The sequence below is a fragment of the Trachypithecus francoisi genome, unplaced genomic scaffold (genome assembly GCF_009764315.1).
Source record: "Trachypithecus francoisi isolate TF-2019V2 unplaced genomic scaffold, Tfra_2.0 Lachesis_group3, whole genome shotgun sequence".
NCBI lineage: Eukaryota > Metazoa > Chordata > Mammalia > Primates > Cercopithecidae > Trachypithecus > Trachypithecus francoisi.
This window is the reverse complement of record NW_022681468.1, coordinates 49,768,614-49,789,925: the sequence shown is the minus strand read 5'-3', so window position 1 is coordinate 49,789,925 and position 21,312 is coordinate 49,768,614. Positions and strand designations below refer to the sequence as shown.

Sequence of the window (21,312 nt, the reverse complement as noted above, 5' to 3'; positions counted from 1 at the left end):
GGGTTCACACCAGCTTAATGCTGGATGGAAGGGGAAAAAATTTCTCCCTGAGAATTCACATTCACAAGCCAATCTTCATGTGATTTTTCAGCCTAAATTATTTTTATTTTTATTTTATTTTTTTGAGATGGAGTCTCACTCTGTCACCTAGGCTGGAGTGCAGTGGCATGATCTTGGCTCACTGCAATCTCTGTCTCCCAAGTGCAAGCGATTTTCCTGCCTCAGCCTCCTGAGTAGCTGGGATTACAGGCATGCACCACCATACCTGGCTAATTTCTTATATTTTTGATAGAGATGGAGTTTCACTGTGTTGGCCAGGCTGGTCTCGAACTCCTGACCTCAAGTGATCTGCCCACCTCCGCCTCTGAAAGTGCTGGGATTACAGGCATGAACCACTGCGCCTGGCCTTTTCAGCCTAAATTAATACCACCTACATGTCCTAAAAACCTCAAGTCAATTTTTTAAAGTGATCCTGGCTGCTAAGTGAATGAAGTACCTGGAAGAAGCAAATATAAATATTCTTTCAAGAAACCTACTTTTAACCCAAATCTGAAAGAATTTCCACTGAAGAGATTCCAAGTAGTATAAATGTATTGTAAAACAAATAAAATTACAACAAAACAAAACAAAACACAGGAAGCAAAGCACCATGATCAAGAGCCAGCAGAAACAATAGAGTATCGCACCAAACCTATAAATATTTCACATATTGCTATTATCAGATATGAATCCTATTCTAGCCTACTCTACTCTATTATATCCTTACTTAAAACATTTAAAGAAGTTAAAACTTCTAGAAATAAAAAAAATGAAATTAAAAATTCAACTTCATACTGCAGAAGAGAAACTGAAAGCTGGAGCTAAAAAAATTAAGCAGGGGGCAGCAATGAAAGACAGGAATATGGAAAATATGAAAGAGATGGTAAGAAACGTAAAGTGAAAAGATCTAACATATGCCTAATGGGATTTCCAAAAGGAAAGAAGAGAGGAAATAAAGCTGAGCCAATATTTGAAAAGTTAATGGCTGAGAATTTTCCAGAAGTGATGAAAAACACCAATCCTCAAATTCAGGATGTCTGATATATCCCAAGTAGCATCAATGAAAAGGAATCCACATCATAGGGTGTGACTTTCAACCAGTGAAATTGAAGAGCAACAATAACAGAGAGGAGATATGAAAAGCACCCAGAACAAAGGACAGATTACTTACAAAGGATGATTGATGGCTAAATTCTCAGCAGAAAAAATAACTGTCGATCTAAAATTGTGTATCTTGTGAAATGATTTTTCAAGAATGAAGGAAACAATACATTTTAATATAAACGAAAACTATATGAGCTTACTACCAAGAGTCCTGTACCAAAGGGAATTCTAAAGGATATCATTGGCACAAATGAAATATAGCTCCAGATCAGAGGTCTGAGATATAAGAAAGAATCATAAGCAAAGAAATAGAAATGTATGTGGGTCAATTCGAACAATATTAACTATAAAACTGAGATATTATTTGTGGAGCTAAACAAGAACTAATTTATAAGCTATCTAAGGTATTTGTATTGTTTTGATGGGTTTCTATTTAAAACAGATATATCTACATCTATATATCTATGTATCTGTTCCTTATTTCTTTGGAGTAAGGAAATGGAGGCAGAAACAGAGGGAACTCAGTCAGTTCAAAAAAAAAGGCAAGAAAGGAGAAAACAGAAAAAGTGTGACAGATAGGAAGTGACAATGGTGGAAACTGAATGGTATCCAGGCTGGAAAGTGCTGAGATTTGGCTGCCTGGGGCCAGTGGGGAGGGGAAGCTGAGCTTCAGCGTCATCCTGAAAACTAGGAGTAGTCCCCTACTGGGACACCACTCCTGCCTCAGGGGCTGGCTTGGCAAGAGTATAGTGATCCAGGGTGCAGTGCCCGAACAGCCAGCACGCTCAAGCATGTTTGGGTATCATTAGTCCCAGAAGACCCAGTGCAGAGTGGCATCTGCTTCAGGACAGCTATTCTTGTTAGGCAGGACTGTGCTGGAGGTAGGAGTTGGGGATGCAGAGAGCTTGAAGAGGGAAGCTAGCTGTAGTAGTTTCAGGGTTCAGAGAAGGCCACTGTGCTGCAGGGAGCCACTGTGCTGCAGGGAGACAGGGCAGGGTACCTGGGCAGGAGTCAAGGGGAGAATCCAGTCTGGTTGATGGTGCAGAATGTTTGAGGAGCCCTGCAAGACCCAGTCTGGGGGTCCCTGGTTTCCAGGTACTGAGGAAGATTGAGACAAAGGAGAAAGGTTAAAAGAATATCATCTTTCTAGCCTCATCTCTCCTTTCCAATTACTCTCCCTCTAGGTCAGAAGCATTTCTTTTCTTTTCTTTTTGTTTTTTTTTGAGACGGAGTCTCCCTCTGTTGCCCAGGCTGGAGGGCACTGGCCGGATCTCAGCTCACTGCAAGCTCCGCCTCCCGGGTTGCCATTCTCCTGCCTCAGCCTCCCGAGTAGCTGGGACTACAGGCGCCCGCCACCTCGCCCCGCTAGTTTTTTGTATTTTTTAGTAGAGACGGGGTTTCACCGTGTTAGCCAGGATGGTCTCGATCTCCTGACCTCATGATCCGCCCGTCTCGGCCTTCCAAAGTGCTGGTATTACAGGCTTGAGCCACCGCGCCTGGCCAGTCAGAAGCATTTCTATTTGCTTTTTCTACTGGTAAATCTACATTAACAGACCTTCAGTTTTCAGAAATTGCCCCTGCCTTTTCATTACAGTTCTAGGTATGAATTTATACCTCAATAAAGGTGTAAGTAGGCAACGAAACCATATCAGCTGTAAAGCTTTATTTTATTTATTTATTTTTAAGAAGGAGTCTTGCTGTGTCACCCAGGCTGGAGTGCAGTGGTACTATTTTGGCTCACTGTAACCTCCGCCTCCGAGATTCAAACGATTCTCCTGCCTCAGCCTCCTGAGTAGCTGGGATTACAGGTGCACGGCATTCGGCTAATTTTTTGTATTTTAGTAGAGACAGGATTTCACTGTGTTGCCCAGGCTGGTCTCGAACTGCTGAGCTCAGGCACTCTGCCCGCCTTGGCCACCCAAAGTGCTGGGATTACAGGTGTGAACCACCGCGCTAGGCCTTTTTGTTTTTAAGTATATCTTTTCTGTAGGCAAAAACCAAGTGGCAAAGTAAATACTTTTAACGCTATTTACTAATAGGCTTGCAGAAATCATTATCAACCTAAAGAAATAAAACCACTGTAAGAAAGCTTTGCTGGTAAAAGAGAAACAAAAATCATGTCACTAGAAGTTGCATTTTTCTGTGGAAATATGATACCATCTCTAAGAAAATATTAAATCCTTTAAAAAAAGCAAAAACTAGCAGTTCAGCCCAGGCACGGTGGCTCACGCCTGTTCTCCCAGCACTTTGGGAGGTCCAGGCAGGTGGATCGCCTGGGGTCAGGAGTTTGAGCCAGTCTGGTCAACACGGCAAAACCCTGTCTCTACTAAAAAGACAAAAATTAGCTGGGTGTGGTGGCGCACGTCTGTAATCCCAGCTACTCAGGAGACTGAGGCAGGAGAATAGCTTGAACCCGGGAGGCGGAGGTTGCAGTGAGTCGAGATTGCACCACTGCACTCCAGCCTGGGTGACAGAGTGAGACTCCGTCTGAAAAATAAATGAATTTAAAAAAATAATAAACTAGTAGTTCTGAGAGCCCCACGAACCATTCATTTATTCACTCAACATTTACTATATGCCTTTTCTTTGCCAGAGACTGTGGTGTTGATAAAGTGAATTAAACATGGTTCTAGACTTTGAAAGACCTACTGCTAACAGAGGGAGAGAAATAAAAAGAAGTAGCTAACAACAACAAAACAATGTAATTTTAATAAAATGCTTTCATGGATGAATAGACAAGAGCTAACATTTATTGTCAGGCACTATATAAAGGGCTCTGTATCAACAATCAAATTCAATAATCAAAGTCAGTGTTGATCATCAAATTTAACCCATATAATAGGGACATGTGGTAAGTGCTATTATTTTCCTTATTTTATAGATGAAGAAACTGAGCTCAGAGAAGTTTAAAGATGTGCCTGAGTTAGTAAGTAGTAGAGCTGGGTTCAAACCAGTGACCTCTAGCAGTTGAAGAAAAGTCCATGAAAACATGACTCTCAGAAAACAATTAGTGCTTGAGTCCAGGAGTTAGAGGCCAGTCTGGGCAACATAGGAGACCCTGTCTCTACAAATAATTTAAAAAATTAGCCAGGTGTCATGGCCCACAACCATGGTTCCAGCTACTTAGGAGGCTGAGGTGGGAGGATCACCTGAGTCTGGGAGGTCGAGGCTGCAATGAGCTGTAATTGCGCCATTGCACTCTGGCCTGGGCAACAGAGCAAGACCCTACCCTGTAAATTAGGTATTTCCTGGTATGAAGGCTGGAGGTGATGAGTGAGGGTAGGGCAGTCCCGGAAAGAGAGAAGATGGTGCGAGAGTTTGGGAGACAGGACCCCTGGGGCCTGTTAGGGACGCAGGGAGCAGTTGGTGGAGCACTGGGTGAGGGGTGGGGTAGAGAGGGGAGAGAAGGCTAGAGAAGCAGCAGGGCCCAGAGCACAGGCCCCATGTGTCCTATTGAGGAATGGCAGGTTTGTTCCATGAAAGGCACTTAAGCAGGAGAGTGACAGGATCAGATGGGCATTTCAGAAAAATTGTTCTGGTAGCAGTGTGGATTCGAGAAAAGGAGGCAGGAAACTATTTGTCTCTTTGTCTCGGGAGACCAGGAAAGTAATCCTGCTCCTGAGAATTTAGCCTGGAGAAACTCTCAAACATCTGTTCAAAAACAGCAATGCTCCACTGTTTGTATTAGCAAAAAACCCTAAATGTTCTTCCACAGAGAATAAATAAATAAATTGTAGTATGGAGCCATAATAGAATACCATATGGTAGTTAACATGAATGAATTAGGGCAACATGTGGCAAAAAGAAGAAAAAACAAAATTGAGTGAAGGAAGCAGGCTGCAGAGCATGTATGCAGTATGATGTTGTTTTAGTAAAGTTTAAAAACCTACAAAGCATCACTTTGAATTGTTTATGAACATATAAATGTCTAGAGAAAATATTAACATATGTGAGATTGATAACAGCAAATTCATGAGACTGCCCTGGGAAAGGGGGACTCAGGAGATAGGGGACGAGCTAGTCAAGGTGGGTTTCAATACCTATATTTATATACAATATGTATTAATATATATATAGTAAGTAGTGGAGCTGGATTCAAACCAGTGACCTCTGGTAGTTGAAATATACATTAAATACATAAATTTATATATATTTATTTAAATAATTGGCAAACATAATATTGAGATATTGATAAAACTAGTAGAACACAATTATTATTCTCTATACTCAACTATATATTTGAAACAGATTGTGTCATTTTAAAAAAGTGAAGCTTAGACCCAAAAGCGAAAGAACAGAGAGAAAGAAAGAAAAGAAAGCAAGCACTCTGGAAGCAGTGCAGCCAAGATAGGGAGCTGGGAGATAGACCCCGCGTTGTCCTCCAAGAAGTGGCGTGATCTGGTGCAGTGGCAGCAGGAAGGGGAGGCCGTGGGAAGCAGGTGGGCTGTCGGGTCATGGGAAGTGGGGGAGGCAGTGGAATCCAAATGACTCCCAGCATTTTGGCTGGTGTGGCTGAGTGGGTGGACAAGCCAATCATCAAGAAAGGGAATGCACGAGAAGTAACAGGTTTGGCGGGGCTGTGATGCACAAAGATCGGTTTCAGACTTGTTCAGTTTGATATTCTTCCAGGAAGAAACATCCAATATGCAATATGATTTTTAGGCTAGGGGTTCAAGGTCTGGGACACAAATAGAAATTCGGTCATCACCAGCATTTGGGGGAAACCATGATAATTATGAGATTATAAGTCTTAATTTAACAAAAATGCACATATATACTATGCACAACAATTAAAATGTTTTGTTTTGCTTGTTTTTGCTTTTTAAAGAGACAAGGTCTCACTCTGTTGTCCAGGCTGGAGTGCAGTGGTGCTGTTATAGCTTGCTGCAGCTTTGGACTCCTGGGCTCAAGTGATCCTCTCACCTCAGCCTCCTGAGTGGCTGGGACTACAGGCACAAACTACCATGCCTGGCTAATTTTTAAATTTTTTGTAGAGATGGAGTCTTGCTATGTTGTTCAGGCTGGTCTTGAACTTCTGGCCTCAAGTGACCTTCCTGCCTTGGCCTCCCAAGTGCTGGAGTTATGGGAGTGAACCACAGCACCTGGCTAAAATATGTTTTAATGGAAGATGAGCTCAGGTCTGAGAAGTATCATATGTAAGTAAAATACTAATCCTGACTTTTACAGTTTGTATTAGAAATTTTAAAAGTAGTAACCTGCCCCATTGCCTATGATGTGGAGTATTATGTGGTCTGAAGGAACTTAATAATGATTCACCAGCAAAAAAGCATTGCCAACTCACCAACGGGAAATGAACCTGATATTGGCAACCCAGCTAATGCTCAGGATCACCTGGGGAATCTACAAAAGCAATGCAGAATTCAGGATGACTGAACCAGCATCCTGGGGGCGGGGCCCAGGAATCAGAATTTTGAAAAGCTCCATGATCAGGCTGGTCATTGGTTGGGTGTAGGAGATGCAGTAACAGTTCCTGGACAGCAGTTGCCATCTGACTTCATGGGGCCTGTCTGCCTCTGTGTGATGCTCCACTGGGACCTTGGAAAAGTCATTTCAACTCTTTGTTTCTTGGTTTCTTCCATAAATGGAAATAAAAATAGTACCTACTCTTGGTTTAAATGATTTCATTTATGTCAACTACTTATATTAGGGTTGGCACAATAGTAATAAACATGCCATAAAAGATAGTTACTATTTTTTATTAACATATATGCCACAAATGTACTGGCACACCATTTCTACGACTATTTTTTGTTAACAAAAATATTCTAATCATATTTTTTAAAAGAATAATATTCTATACTTGAGTCTTTTGTGCCAAGATTGTCACTTCTTCTATCTTGTAAGCCTCCTGAGGTTTTTGCCTTGCCTGTTTTATTTCTCTGGCACAGGACATTTATCCTGGAGCTATTGGAAACATGGAGGCATATTTTATGCACCAAGTAGCCTGAGAGAGTTTTGGCATTCAATAGTAGGTGGATTCTTATTCAAATGGTTTATTACTCTCCAGGTGACCTGATGATATTCAGAATTTCTGGCAGCTTCAGAGGCAGTATTTCATTGGTTAAGAAAATTGCTTCTAAGCAAATCTGGTTTGTTGAACTTCAGGCCCATGCATGCCCTAAAGATCTAATTATATGGACTTAAACTGAGTTAGAAATATTGTATTCCACCCAGATTTTTGAAGGAAAGATTCCCCACATTATTTGGGTACACATAGAGTATTAATCCAAAAAGATGCATAAAGATGAAAAATAACACATATACATTATAGACATACTCTTAACCAATCTTACTAATCACCTCACGGTAACCATGCAGCTTGTGTATATTTTGTGAATACCATGATGACTCATCTTGACAGAGTTCCTTCCTTTGAGCTGGAGATGCAAGGTTAAAAAAAAGAATTTTCCTCTACAGTGAAAGTTACTCAGTAGTTTTAACTTCATGAGAAGCTAATAATTATAAGATTTTTACCTATTAAGTGGTTAATTAATTCTAAACAATTACTAAAGCACATTTGGAGAGCTAAGAGAAAATATAGCCAAGTGAGAGAGGGAATGAAATGATGTAACATTAAAATTTCAACACAGAATAAAAATGCTCAACCTTACTAGTCATTAGTGGAATGCAAAGTAAAACCAAACCACAGGGAAATACCACTACATACTTACTAGAATGACTACAATCAGAAAAACTGACAATCAACTGTTGACAAGGTTGTGGAGGAACTGGACCTCTCAAATACTGCTGGTGAAAATGCAAAACGGTACAACCACTTTGGAAATCAGTTTGACAGTTTCTTATAAAGTTGAACTATGCTACTATTTATCCCAGCAGTCTCACTCTCAGGTATTTACCCAAGAGAGATGAAAATTTAAAACAAAAACCTCTATGCAAATACTTATAGCAGCTTTATTCATAATTATCCCAACCTGGAAACAACCCAAATGTCCTTCAATGGGTGAATGAATAAATAATCTCTGGTATATCCACGTGGAAGGCTGAATAATGACCCCTCAGATAATATCATGTCTTGATACCTGGAACCTGTGAATGTAACCTTATATGGCAAAGAAAAAGAAAAAAAAGGACTGCAAATGTGATTAAGATAAGGATCCTGGCATGGGGAGATTTCATGTATCTTTATAAATGGAAGTTAAGGGGAGATTTGACTCTAGACAGACAGAAGAGGAGGCACTATGACCAGAGAGGCAAAGACTGGAGTGATGTGGCCATAAGCCAAGGAATGCTGGCAGCCATAATTAGCTGGCCAGGAACAGATTAGCCCCTAAAATTTCCAGAGGCCCTGCCAACACCTTGATTTTAGTCCAGTAATACTGATTTTGGACTTCTGTCCTCCAGAACTGAGAGAATAAATTTCTGTTGCTTTAAGCTATCAATGTGGTAATTTCTTATAGCAGTCATAAGAAACTAATGCCCCACACAACAGAGTACTATTCAGTGATAAAAAAGGAACCAATTATTGATATATGCAGCAACATGAATGAATCTCTGATGCATTATGCTTAGTGAAAGAAACACACTCAAAAGGCTATACACTGTATGATTTCATTTCTATAACATCCTTGTAAAGGCAAAACTACAGGAATCAAGAACAGATCCGTGGTTACTGGAGTTAAGGTTGATTATGAAGGAGCAGTCTAAAGAAGATTTTTAGGATGACAGAACTGTTTTTGTTTTGTTTTGTTTTTTTAAGACAGAGTCTCGCCCTGTCACCTAGGCTGGAGTGCTGTGGCACAGTCTCGGCTCACTGCAACCTCTATTTCCTGGATTCAAGTGATTCTTCTGCCTCAACCTCCCAAGTAGCTGGGATTACAGGTGCCTGCCACCATACCTGGATATTTTTTGTATTTTTAGTAGAGACAGTGTTTCTCCATGTTGGCCAGGCTGCTCTCAAACTTCTGACCTCTGGTGATCTGCCTGCCTTCAGGTGCGCCACCACGCTTGGCCAATAGAACTGTTTTGAATGTTGATTGTGATGGTGGTTTATACACTCTATGTACTTGTCAAAACCCATAAAACTGTACAGCAGAGAGAGTAAATATTTGTTTTGTTTTGTTTTGTTTGAGACAGAGTCTCGCTCTGTTGCCCAGGCTGGAGTGCAGTGGCCGGATCTCAGCTCACTGCAAGCTCCGCCTCCCGGGTTTATGCCATTCTCCTGCCTCAGCCTCCCAAGTAGCTGGGACTACAGGCGCCTGCCACCTCGCCCAGCTAGTTTTTTGTAATTTTTAGTAGAGACGGAGTTTCACCGTGTTAGCCAGGATGATCTCGATCTCCTGACCTCGTGATCTGCCCGTCTCGGCCTCCCAAAGTGCTGGGATTACAGGCTTGAGCCACCGCGCCCGGCCTAAGAGTAAATATTACTGTATGTATACTTTAAAATAAAATTTAAAAAACAGCTCAAGCTTTAGCAGCCAGGAAAAAATGTTGAAGTGTTAAACTTCAAAGATCATGGAACACAGGTTCCTGCCCTAAGAGGCACTGGTTTTCAGCTCAGACCTCAATCAGAAAATTTCTCTTTCTACCAAAGGAGAAATTAACCCTTTCTTTGGTGGCTGACAAATGTATGCAACACAAAAGAGTGGAACTGAGAGCATCTTTTTATAGACCACTGGAGAAAGAATACAAAGAGTTCATATGAGAGAGAGGAGAAAGCTCCTGGGCCATGAGAAGAGAGAGAAGCCTCATTTCCAGGGCACTTGGTAACAGGAGTCTGCATTTGTAGGGTGTACTGAAAGGAGCAAACTTCTTTAAGAACTGTCCTTAAGGTGAATTTTGTTTATTTATTTATTTATTTATTTTTGAGATGGAGTCTCGCTCTGTCGCCAGGCTGGAGTGCAGTGGCGAGTTCTCGGCTCACTGCAACCTCTGCTTCCCGGGTTCAAGCAATTCTCCTGCCTCAGGCACCTGAGTAGCTGGGACTACAGGCACGTGCCACCATGCCCAGGTAATTTTTGTATTTTTAGTAGAGATGGGGTTTCACCATGTTGGCCAGGATGGTCTCGCTCTCTTGACTTCGTGATCCGCCCGCCTCAGCCTCCCAAAGTGCTGAGATTACAGGTGTGAGTCATTGCACCCAGCAAGGTGAATTTTAAACAACCAAAGACTGATCGTTTCTGCTAAAGGTCAAGGATGCAAGAAAGTGACATCCTACTGCATGCAGACCTGAGTGAGACAAGAGAGGAAAGGCATAGCAGAGTTTGGACAGTACAAAATGTAATGCGGACCAGAGTAGAGCCTATTCTCAGTCACATCAGCCTCACTAAAGGTTTTTTCACTGAGAGGGGAATGAGTGTCTCTGGCAGAACTCCTCCTTGCAACATTGGTCATCTATAGTATTCATTATGCTTGAGTGTAGTATTCTCATTCCATGTACTAGTTCTGTTATTGTCAACAGTTCTTTTGTTGCTTTCACAAAATTCAATGTTGAAGTAACCCCGTTAGGCATTGTTGCCAAGCAGGCTTGTTAATGAGAAGCAAGTTAAATGTTGGAGGACGATTACCAAAAATAATCGTTTGAGTTTTGAAATACTGTAAATACCATCTCTGAAACTTGTGTGGTCCAAAAACTTAAGCAGTACAAAATGCAGTCTTGTTATTTTGTGGTTAATGAAACTATTCAGGGTACAATGTTACAACAAGGTAGAGTTGTTCATTGATTGCCCTGGATAATTTTAGGAGTTTGACTCTGCTATCCAATCTATCCTGGTCCCTGCTAGAGTTTGATATCATATGTCAGCAGTTTATTGACATAAATATTTCTGGGGACAATTCTGGGTCCTCTGGCTGGCTGAGTCTTCTGGGACAGCAACAATAATTCCAGAAATCTCTGGGTTCGTTGGCTTTCATCTTGATGGCTTAATCCAGAGAAACTGGGCCAAGAATACACTGTGGACTCAGGGACTCACTTCACACTCTGCACTTCCTGAGATTGGAATTGTATGTGTTTTCCCTCCCTGGCCTAGGCCTCATTTTCATACTCCTCTGCAGAAGATAATACTTTTAGCTGACCCTTGTTTGAGAATCAGGGTTGGGCAGATAATGGAAGCCAATTGACAACTGCCTTATATTTCAATTAATATAATTGCAGGGTATGTTACCACTGTGGGTTTTGTTTGTTTGTTTTTATAGTAATTGGGATTAATTCATTATCTTTGACAAGTTGAAATCAGACCAATTATCTGTTAGGCCAGTCCAAGTTTGAGAAGAAAAAACATGTTGTCATCTTAGAACGTAGTGATTCTGAGCCTGCTTGTCCTCAGATCTATTCCTCACTCTTCTCCTGCTCTGCAGGCCTGTTTCTCAGCCCCTTGTACCAGCTGAAATCTAGCTGAGTTTGACTAATGGGAGGCTGTTATAGCCAGCATAATGGTTCCTCAAAGATGTCCATACATTGCCTGGCAAAAGGGACTTTGTAGATGTGATTAAAGTTATGAGATGGGAAGACTATTGTGAATTAGCCGTGTGGACTCACTCTAATCACATGAGCTCTTAAAACAGGAGTTCTCTGGCCGGGAGCAGGAGAGATAAGGCAGAGGGGAAGTCCGGGAAACTGGAAGCATGAGAAAGACTTGATCTGCCATTGCTGGCTCTGAAGATGAAGGGAGGCATGAACCAAGGAATGTGGGCAGCCTCTAGAGGTTGAAAGTCACTCCTATTTGATACCACACAGAGGAAATTGGGACCACAATCTTACATTATCATGGAGCTGAATTTGCCAACAACCTGAACGGGCTTGGAAGCAGATTTATACCTGGAGCCTTCAGAAAGGAATGCAGCCCTGCCAACATCTTGATTTTGACCTTGTGAGACTCTAAATAGGGGACCCAGATGAACCACACTGTACTGGGGCTTCTGCTGTCCATTTGTGACCCCCTGGGGTTGTGGTAATACTGGTTTTTCCTGTTGTCCCTCCAACCCAAGGGTCCTAAGAGCTTCTTGCTGTTGTTCTGCCCATCTGGGGTACCATCCATTCTCAGGTAGTCTTCTCAGGTAGTCTCAGATGCTGAGATCCAGTCTCAGCATGTTTTATCTCCTGTGTTATCAATTCAGTGTAGTAAATTCCCTCTGCTTTAACTATTCTGAGTAGTTTTGATGTCCTAATTTGACCCTGTGTGGCAATTATAGGATAATAGATATCTTGAAGTTTTTGGTGGTGTTGGAAGGGGGATGCAATCATTCATTCATTCAATAAACATTTATTGACAGTCTATACTACATATCAGCAGTGAACAGGGAAGATGATCCTTGATGTCAATGAACTTTAGTTTTTAGTCAGGTAGGCAGAACTCTAATCAGGAATTGAAATAAAGCATTAGTATTGTGATAAGGGAAGAACAGATGCCTATGAGAACATAAAGCAGGCAGTTCTTAAACTGATTTATGGTCTAGGGAAGGACTCAATAAAGAGGAAATATTTAGTGAGACTTGAAGATTGAGTAGGCTTATCCAGATATTCCAAAAGTATAATTAATAAGGTGGGAAAGTGGGGTTGATAGAGATTAAAACAATCCTGTTTTCTCCTGTTAGAACTTTAAATTGTTTTGTTAAAAACAGTTTTGCTCAGTCCTGACTCAGTTGATAATATCAAGGTATTGGTTTTGAATAAACACTATGAGTCAGCAGGGTTACATTAAACTCACAAGCTTGGTCAGTGTCTGATTCTTGTCTGTGCAGAAGGAATGATCAATAATGCGAAGGAAAGGTTAATACCATTTTCAAATATTCTAAAGTTATGTTGGATTGTCTAACCCAGCAGTCATTCTCAATACCTTTCTTGCCTGCGCACCACATTTCCATTCAGAGCCTTCTTTCCCTAGCCTCTTGTAGCCAGGAGCATCCCTGAAACATAGGTCTTGTCAACCAGACTGAAGCAGGATTTGTTAAGGATTTTCTGTCTTCCTAGTGAAAAGGACAGACAGGGCTTATGCTGCTTTTCCTCTCTTCTTACCTTGAATTGAGATATAATATCTGAAATCACAACAGCCAGTTTGTGGTCATGAGGCAACAAATGCAAATTTAAAAGCCATTATGATAAAGCATGGTCTGTAGTAGAATAGTATTTCCCAAATCCTGTTTGCTCCTTATATAGAATCTAACCTTAGAAGCCTTAGACTTCAACTTTACTGAGGCCGGGCGCGGTGGCTCAAGCCTGTAATCCCAGCACTTTGGGAGGCCGAGACGGACGGATCACGAGGTCAGGAGATCGAGACCATCCTGGCTAACACGGTGAAACCCCGTCTCTACTAAAAAAAAAAAAAAAAAAAAAAAAACTAGCCGGGCGAGGTGGCAGGCGCCTGTAGTCCCAGCTACCCGGGAGGCTGAGGCAGGAGAATGGCGTAAACCCGGGAGGCGGAGCTTGCAGTGAGCTGAGATCCAGCCACTGCACTCCAGCCTGGGTGACAGAGCGAGACTCTGTCTCAAAAAAAAAAAAAAAAAAAAGACTTGAGCTTTACTGAGGAAGAAACCGCATATGTTAAGCAGGAAAAACAAAAGCAAAAATGAGCCTTTTCCTTTACTATATAAGTAATATATGTCAGTTTTAGATAAATTACATATAATGGGTGAATTTTTTAAAAACCTAGATAGGACTTCTGGTTTCCCACCTGGCATGTAAGAAGCTCAGAAGTTACCACTCTGGCCTTACAATAAGTAAAAAGCTGAACAAACTGAAAAATCGAGCGCTCTTCTTAGATCTGTCAGAGACTGAGATCACAGGGCAAACTGCTGCCTCAAAGACTGGAGAGACAGACAGGCAAAAGCAGAATCACAACTTACTGGAGCAGAAACCTCTGCGGAACCAGTGGCAGGATAACTGAATTGTAATTGATGAATTAATAGAGGCTCAGTGTGGGCAGCTCTGAGAGTTAAAAATTCCAGGGAAACCCAGTCGAGTTGGGGATGGGGGCACATTTTTGTGAGTTTTACTTCTGGGAAGTCTACCAGGTTCTCACAATAAATATTGGATAATATTATTGGATAATAAAGAAATAGGAACAATATTTGAAGCAATAATGACTGAGAATTTCCCCCAAATTAATGTCAGACACCAAACCACAGATCCAGGAAGCTCAAAATCAAGCAAGATGAATGCCAAAAACATTGCAACTAGACATATCATATTAGATCATAAATATTGTGCTTCTAGCAGCGGGAGGGGAAAAAGGAACCATTTTGAAACACACCAGAGCATTTACTTCTTCCTAACAAGGCCTTCCTCAGGAGAAACTATTTTACCAGAGCCCTACTTGTCGGGGCTTTATCATGGCCTCACCTACCTGGGGGAAGTGAAAGACCCAACTCCAGCCTCCTCTAGCTATCTTGGCTCACCTAAGAGGAAAAACACCTGAAAAGCACACGTGAAGTTCACAGTGCAGGGGCACAGGTTCAACAAAAGACTGAGACCAGGCTGGGTGCAGTGGCTCACACTGTAATCCTAGCACTTTGGGAGGCTCAGCAGGCGGATCATCAGAGGTCAGGAGTTTGAGACCAGCCTGGCCGACATGGTGAAACCCTGTCTCTACTAAAAATACAAAAATTAGCCAGGCATGGTGGTGCATGCCTACAATCCCAGCCACTCGGGAAGTTGAGGCAGGAGAATTGCTTGAATCAGGGAGGCGGAGGTTGCAGTGAGCTGAGATTGTGCCACTGTACTCCAGTCTGGGTGACAGAGCAAAACTCTGTCTCATAAAAGAAAGAAAGAAAGAAAGAAGAAAGAAAGAAAGAAAGAAAGAAAGAGGAAGGAAGGAAGGAAGGAAGGAAGGAAGGAAGGAAACAATAAAAAATGAGGCCTAATTGCAGGACTATAGAACACTTCCTCTCCCCCGACACCTTACCACAACATTACTAAAATCCTATCTACTTTACTTTTTTTTTTTTTTAACCCAGTACACCATGTTCACCTTTAACAAAAGCTTAAAAGGCATACTAAAAGGCAAAAAACGCTGTTTGAAGAGACTGAATGAGCATCAGAACCAGACTCAGATATGGCAGGAATGTTGGAATTACCTGATTAGGAATTTAAAAAACTATAATTGCTCTCTCCTCCTGCCACCCAAGATGCTGAAAAGAAGGCCAAGGGCAAAAAGGTGGCTCTGGCCCGCTCTGTCGTGAAGAAGCAGGCCAAGAAAGTGGTGAATCCCCTGTTTGAGAAAAAGCCTAAGAATTTTGGCATTGGACAGGACATCCAGCCTGAAAGGGACCTCACCCGTTTTGTGAAATGGCCCCGCTATATGAGGGCAGAGAGCCATTCCCTATAAGTGGCTGAAAGTGCCTCTCGCGATGAACCAGTTCACCCAGGCCCTGGAACACCAAACAGCTACTCAGCTGTTTAAGTTGGCCCAGAGACAAAGCAAGAGAAGCAGCAGAGGCTGTTGGCCCTGGCTAAGAAGAAAGTTCCGGGCAAGGTGGGCATCCTCACTAAGAGACCACCTGTCCTTTGAGCAGGAATTAACATCGTCACCACCTTGGTGGAGAACAAGAAGGCTCAGCCCGTGGTGATTGCATGGGATGTGGAGCCCATCAAGCTGCTTGTCTTCCTGCCTGCCCTGTGTCATAAAATGGAGGTCCCTTACTGCATTATCCTAAGGAAGGCAAGGCTGGGATGTCTAGTCCACAGGAAGACCTGCACCAATGTTGCTTTCACACAGGTTAACTCGGAAAACAAAGGGGCTTTGGCTAAGCTGGTGGAAGCTATCAGGACCAATTACAATGACAGATCTGATGAGATCCGCCATCAATGGGGAGGCAAGGCCCTGGGTCCCAATTCTGTGGCTCACATTGCCCATATGGAAAAGGCAAAGGCTAAAGAACTTGCCATCAAAGTGAGTTAAATATACACTGTTGAGTTTTCTGTACATAAAAATAATTAAAATAATACAAATTTCCCCAAGAAAACCTATAATCGATAAGCTACGGGTTTTAATGATAAAAGCAGACAACATGGAATAGACAACATAAACAGAGAGATGGATATTCTAAAAAAAGAATGCTAGAGATACGAAAAGACTGTCACAGAAATGAAGTATGCCTTTGATGGGCTCATTAGAGATTGGATACGACTAAGGAAAGAATCTCTGAGCTTAAGGATATGGCAATAGAAACTTGTAAAACTGAAAAGCAGAGAGAAAAAAGACTGAAAAATCAGAACACAATATTCAAAACTGTGGGACAACTACAAAAAACATAGCATATACATAATGGGAATATCAGAAGGACAAGAAAGGAACAGAAGCAATATTTGAAGCAATGAAGACTGAGAATTTCCCCAAATTAATGTCAGACACCAAAGCACAGATCCAGGAAGAACATCAAGCAGGATAAATGCTGAAGAAAAAATTACAACTAGACATATTATGTTCAAATTTCAGATGAAGACAAAGAAAAATTTGAAAAGAGCCGGAGAAACAATAATCTGCCTTTCGAGGAGCAATGATAAGGATTACATATGACCTCTCCACAGTAACCATGCAAACTAGAAGAGAATGGAGTGAAATATTTAAAAGTACTAAGAGGAAAAAAAAAAATTCACCAACCAGCTGGGCGTGGTGGCTCATGCCTATAATCCCAGTACTTTGGGAGGCTGAGGCCGGTGGATCACCTGAGGTCAGGAGTGCGAGACCAACCTGGCCAACATGATGAAACCCTGTCTCTATTAAAAATAAAAACATTAGCTGGGCATGGTGGCGCATGCCTATAATCCCAGCTACACCGGAGGCCGAGGCAGGAGAATCGCTTAAACCTGGGAGGCAGAGGTTGCAGTGAGAGATCATGCCACTGCACTCCAGCCTGGCCCACAGAGCAAGACTTTGTCTCAAATAAAAGAAAAGAAACCAACTTACATAATGATAAAAGGGTCAGTAATCCAAGAAGATATAATAATCCTTAAAATGTATGCACCTAACAATAGGACATCAAAATACATAAAGTGAAAACTGATAGAATTGCAAGGAGAAATAGATGAACCCACCATTATAGTTGGAGATTTTAACACCCCTGTATCAGAAATGGACAAATACAGCAGACAGAAAATCAGTAAGTACATAGTTGAACTCAACAGCACCATTCATCAACTGGATATAGTTGGTATCTGTAGATTACTTCATCCAATAACAGGAGATTATAGATTCTTCTCAAGCTTCCATGGAACATTCACCAAGACAGACCCATTTAATTTTTAACAAACTGAAAACAATAAAAATCATACAATATCTCCTCTCAGACCACAATGAAATTAAACTTAGAAATCAATAACAGAAAGATAGCTGGAAAAATTCCCAAATACTTGGAGATTTAACAATTCTAGCCGGGCGCGGTGGCTCAAGCCTGTAAGCCCAGCACTTTGGGAGGCCGAGACGGGCGGATCACGAGGTCAGGAGATCGAGACCATCCTGGCTAACACGGTGAAACCCCGTCTCTACTAAAAATACAAAAAACTAGCCGGGCGAGGTGGCGGGCGCCTGTAGTCCCAGCTACTCCGGAGGCTGTGGCAGGAGAATGGCGTAAAACCCGGGAGGCGGAGCTTGCAGTGAGCTGAGATCCGGCCACTGCACTCCAGCCCGGACGAAAGAGCAAGACTCCGTCTCAAAAAAAAAAAAAAAAAAAAAAAACAATTCTAAATAACACACAAGTCAAAAAAGGAATCTCAGGAAAAATTTAAAAATCTTTTGAACTAAATGAAAGGAAAATACAACTTATCAAAATTTGTGGGATGCAGTGAAAGTAGTGCTTAGAAGGAAACTTATAGCATTAAATAAATATATTAGAAAAGAAGAAAAATCTACAGTCAATCATCTAAACTTCCACCTAAGGAAACTAGAAAAAGAAGAACAAATTAAATTCGAAGAAACAGAAGAAAAGAAATAATAAACATGTGAGCAGTTATCAATGAAATTGAAAACAGGAAGTCAATAGAGAAAGTCAATAAAATCAAAAGCTAGTTTTTTGTAAAGGTCAACAAAAGTAATAAGCCTCTGGCCAGGCTAAGAAAAATAGAGAACACAAATGACTAATATCAGAAATGAAAGAGTACATGATTGCAGGTCCCATAGATATTATTAATACATGGATGATAAAGGAATATTATGAACAGTTCTATATCCAGAAATTTGATAACCTAGATAAAAAGGGACCAATTTCTTGAAAGACACTATCTGCCAATACTCACGCAAGAAGAAACAGATGATCTGAATAGGCTTGTGTCTACTACATAAATTGAATCAATAATTAATAACCTTCCAAAACAAAAAGCCCAGATGGGTTCACTGGTAACTTTACCAAACATTTAAGGAAGAAATTACATTAATTATTTACAATCTCTTCTAGAAATAGAAGCAGAAGTAGTACTTCTTATTCTGTGAGGCCATACTTATCTTACTACCAAAATCAGAAAAAGGCATTACGAGAAAACTACAGATATATCTCTCATGAACATAGATATGAAAATCCTCAACAAAATATTAACAAATTGACAATACCAGGTGGCAAGGTGGTTTGGATCCAGGCTATGAGGTGCTAGGAGCCTCAGTAGAACTTGCTGCCTCTGTTTCTTTACTGAAAGAGGAACCAATACAGAAGGGGGGGAAACGGCAGAGCTGCAGATGTTACTAGAGGAGGAGATCCTGTCTCACAAGAGAGCACTGATAGAGAGTTACTAGAACCTGACCCAGGTGGTGAACTACTGTGAAGACAAGAGAAAAGCTTTAGAAGAGACCAAAGCCTACATAACAAGATCTCTAGTTAGTGTCACTTATCAAAAAACTGCAGTGTCTAACAATGTACTCCAGTTGCTGAACATCCAAGCCTTTCAGCTTTGAAGAATGGAGTCTTTCATCAATCATATCTCACAGACTGTGGATATTAATAAAGAGAAAGTGGCTCAAAGAGAGATTGGTGTTTAGACAACACATAAAATTACATCAAGAATTCACAAAGTAATAGCGCCTGCAAATATGGAGCTTCTTATAAGGTATGTTCGGATATACATTGCCTACACAGTTCTGAATGATGTGAGCCATGGTGTCAAGCACGTAAATAACCAGCCTGCAAGAATTGGCACACTGCTGGCCAGGCACGGTGGCTCACGTCTGTAATCCCAGCACTTTGGGAGGCCGAGGCAGGTGGATCACCTGAGGTCAGGAGTTTGCAACCAGCCTAGCCAACATGGTGAAACCCTGTCTCTACTAAAAATACAAAAAATTAGCTGGGCGTGGTGGCGGGTGCCTGTAATACCAGCTACACAGGAGGCTGAGGCGGGAGAACTGCTTGAACCCGTGAGGTGAAGGTTATAGTGAGCTGAGATCGTGCCACTGCACTTCAGCCTGGGTGACAGAGCAAGACTCTGTCAGAGGGAAAAAAAAAAAAAATTGGCACACTGCCAAGAACGAATCCTTGTATCCAAAACCACCAAGTCCTCCCATATGAGGCCAGGAATTACTGAGACAGAATACTCCTTATACAACCCTGGAACCCATTAAACTCGCAACTGTTTCTAATGACTATATATATGATGCATCCTGCTAGGTTTGGAAGTCATCATAATCCAGGCAGGTCAGCTTCATTAAATCAGAAATCAAGGCACACAATGAAAGTAGTGGAGGAAGGGAAGTCAAGAAATCAGAGGAAGCAGTTAGTATTCACATTGCTATACCTACACCTTCACCTCTGTTATTGGATAGTTCAACTCCTCCACCACCGACACCACCAGATAATGTTCTCATGTTTGATGACTTTCCACCTCCACCACCACCCACTCCAGTGGATTATGAAGATGAGGAGGCTGCAGTAGTTCAGTATAATGTTTCATATGCAGATAAGGATACTGCTTGGCCCTCCACTAATTATATTGAGAACATCATTGCAGTGTATGATTATACAAAAAAAGGGTGATGAGCTGTCATTTATGGAGGGTGCAGTCATTTATGTTATAAAGAATGATGATGGCTTATATGAAGGAGTCTTCAATCAGGTGACTGGTCTGTTCCCTGGGAGCTATGTTGAATCAATCATTCACTATGCTGATTAATTTTTTTTTTTTTTTTTGCTTTTAAAGTAGATTCTTATTATTACTCAGTCACATTGTGGGACTGTTGTGGTTAACAGAATCATCTTAGTAGGTTTTAAAATGTGCCCATATTTTCAGGACATGTTATTTTATTGATATAATTGAATGTCTACCCATAAGCATAAATCTTTGAAGCAATTGCTAAACAGCAATTTATACAAGAGGCTGTCCATAACTGATGATGCTTATGTACTTACTTACACATTTTTAACTTTATGACCAGCCTAAATGTTCTGGGGAAGTACGGTGTAATATTTAACAAATCATGATTCAGACTGTACATGTTTAGGGCAGCTTGGTTACTAATGAATGCTATGTCAGACTACTTAAATGTTAAAGTCAGAAAACTTAAATGGTAGTGCTCATCATTCTTTTTGTTTAGATTCTCTGATTTTAAAAAATACTGTTTGTTTAAAGCATGCATAAAAATATATATTTTGGAATATACTTAAAAGTTCCAAGATTCTTCCAGTTTGTGTAATATTTCCCTGGAGAACTCATACTTAGGTCTTTTAAAATGAATTGAATCATCAAGGTCTCCATGTGAAACAAAAGAAGTAAATGGAGGGTTATCTGTAGTGCTGTAATTTGTACCTAAGTTTTTAAGGAGTGGGATTTACCTTATAATTTTTTTCCCACTCATAAGTACATAAGTGAACCAAAGGTTTTTGGTTTTCTTTCACTGATTTGCTTTAAAAAAATAAAAGATAGTGACTTATTGTAGAAATACAGTTCTATTTTCTCAATATATTGACTTGGAAAAAATTGTAGCCCTATCTCAATTTGTCCTAACAACGTGATGAATTTTTATAGATTCAAAATCTGAGATGACTATTTACAAGTTAATCTACTGAATTCCTTTTTTAAACAAACTTTTTTTTTTTTTTTTTTTTTGAGGTGGAGTCTCACTCTGTCACCAGGCTGGAGTGCAGTGGCACGATCTTGGCTCACTGCAACCTCTGCCTCCTGGGTTCAAGTGTTTCTCCTGCTCCAGCCTCCTGAGTAGCTGGGACTACAGGCATGCGCCACCACGCCCAGCTAATTTTTGTATTTTTAGGAGAGACAGG

General features: G+C 41.1%; 1 pseudogene; it reads left to right on the top strand.

The window, feature by feature from the left end:
* Positions 1–2,189: 2,189 nt before the first annotated feature.
* LOC117071021 lies at positions 2,190–20,370 on the top strand (annotated as a pseudogene).
* The last annotated feature ends 942 nt before the right edge of the window (positions 20,371–21,312 follow it).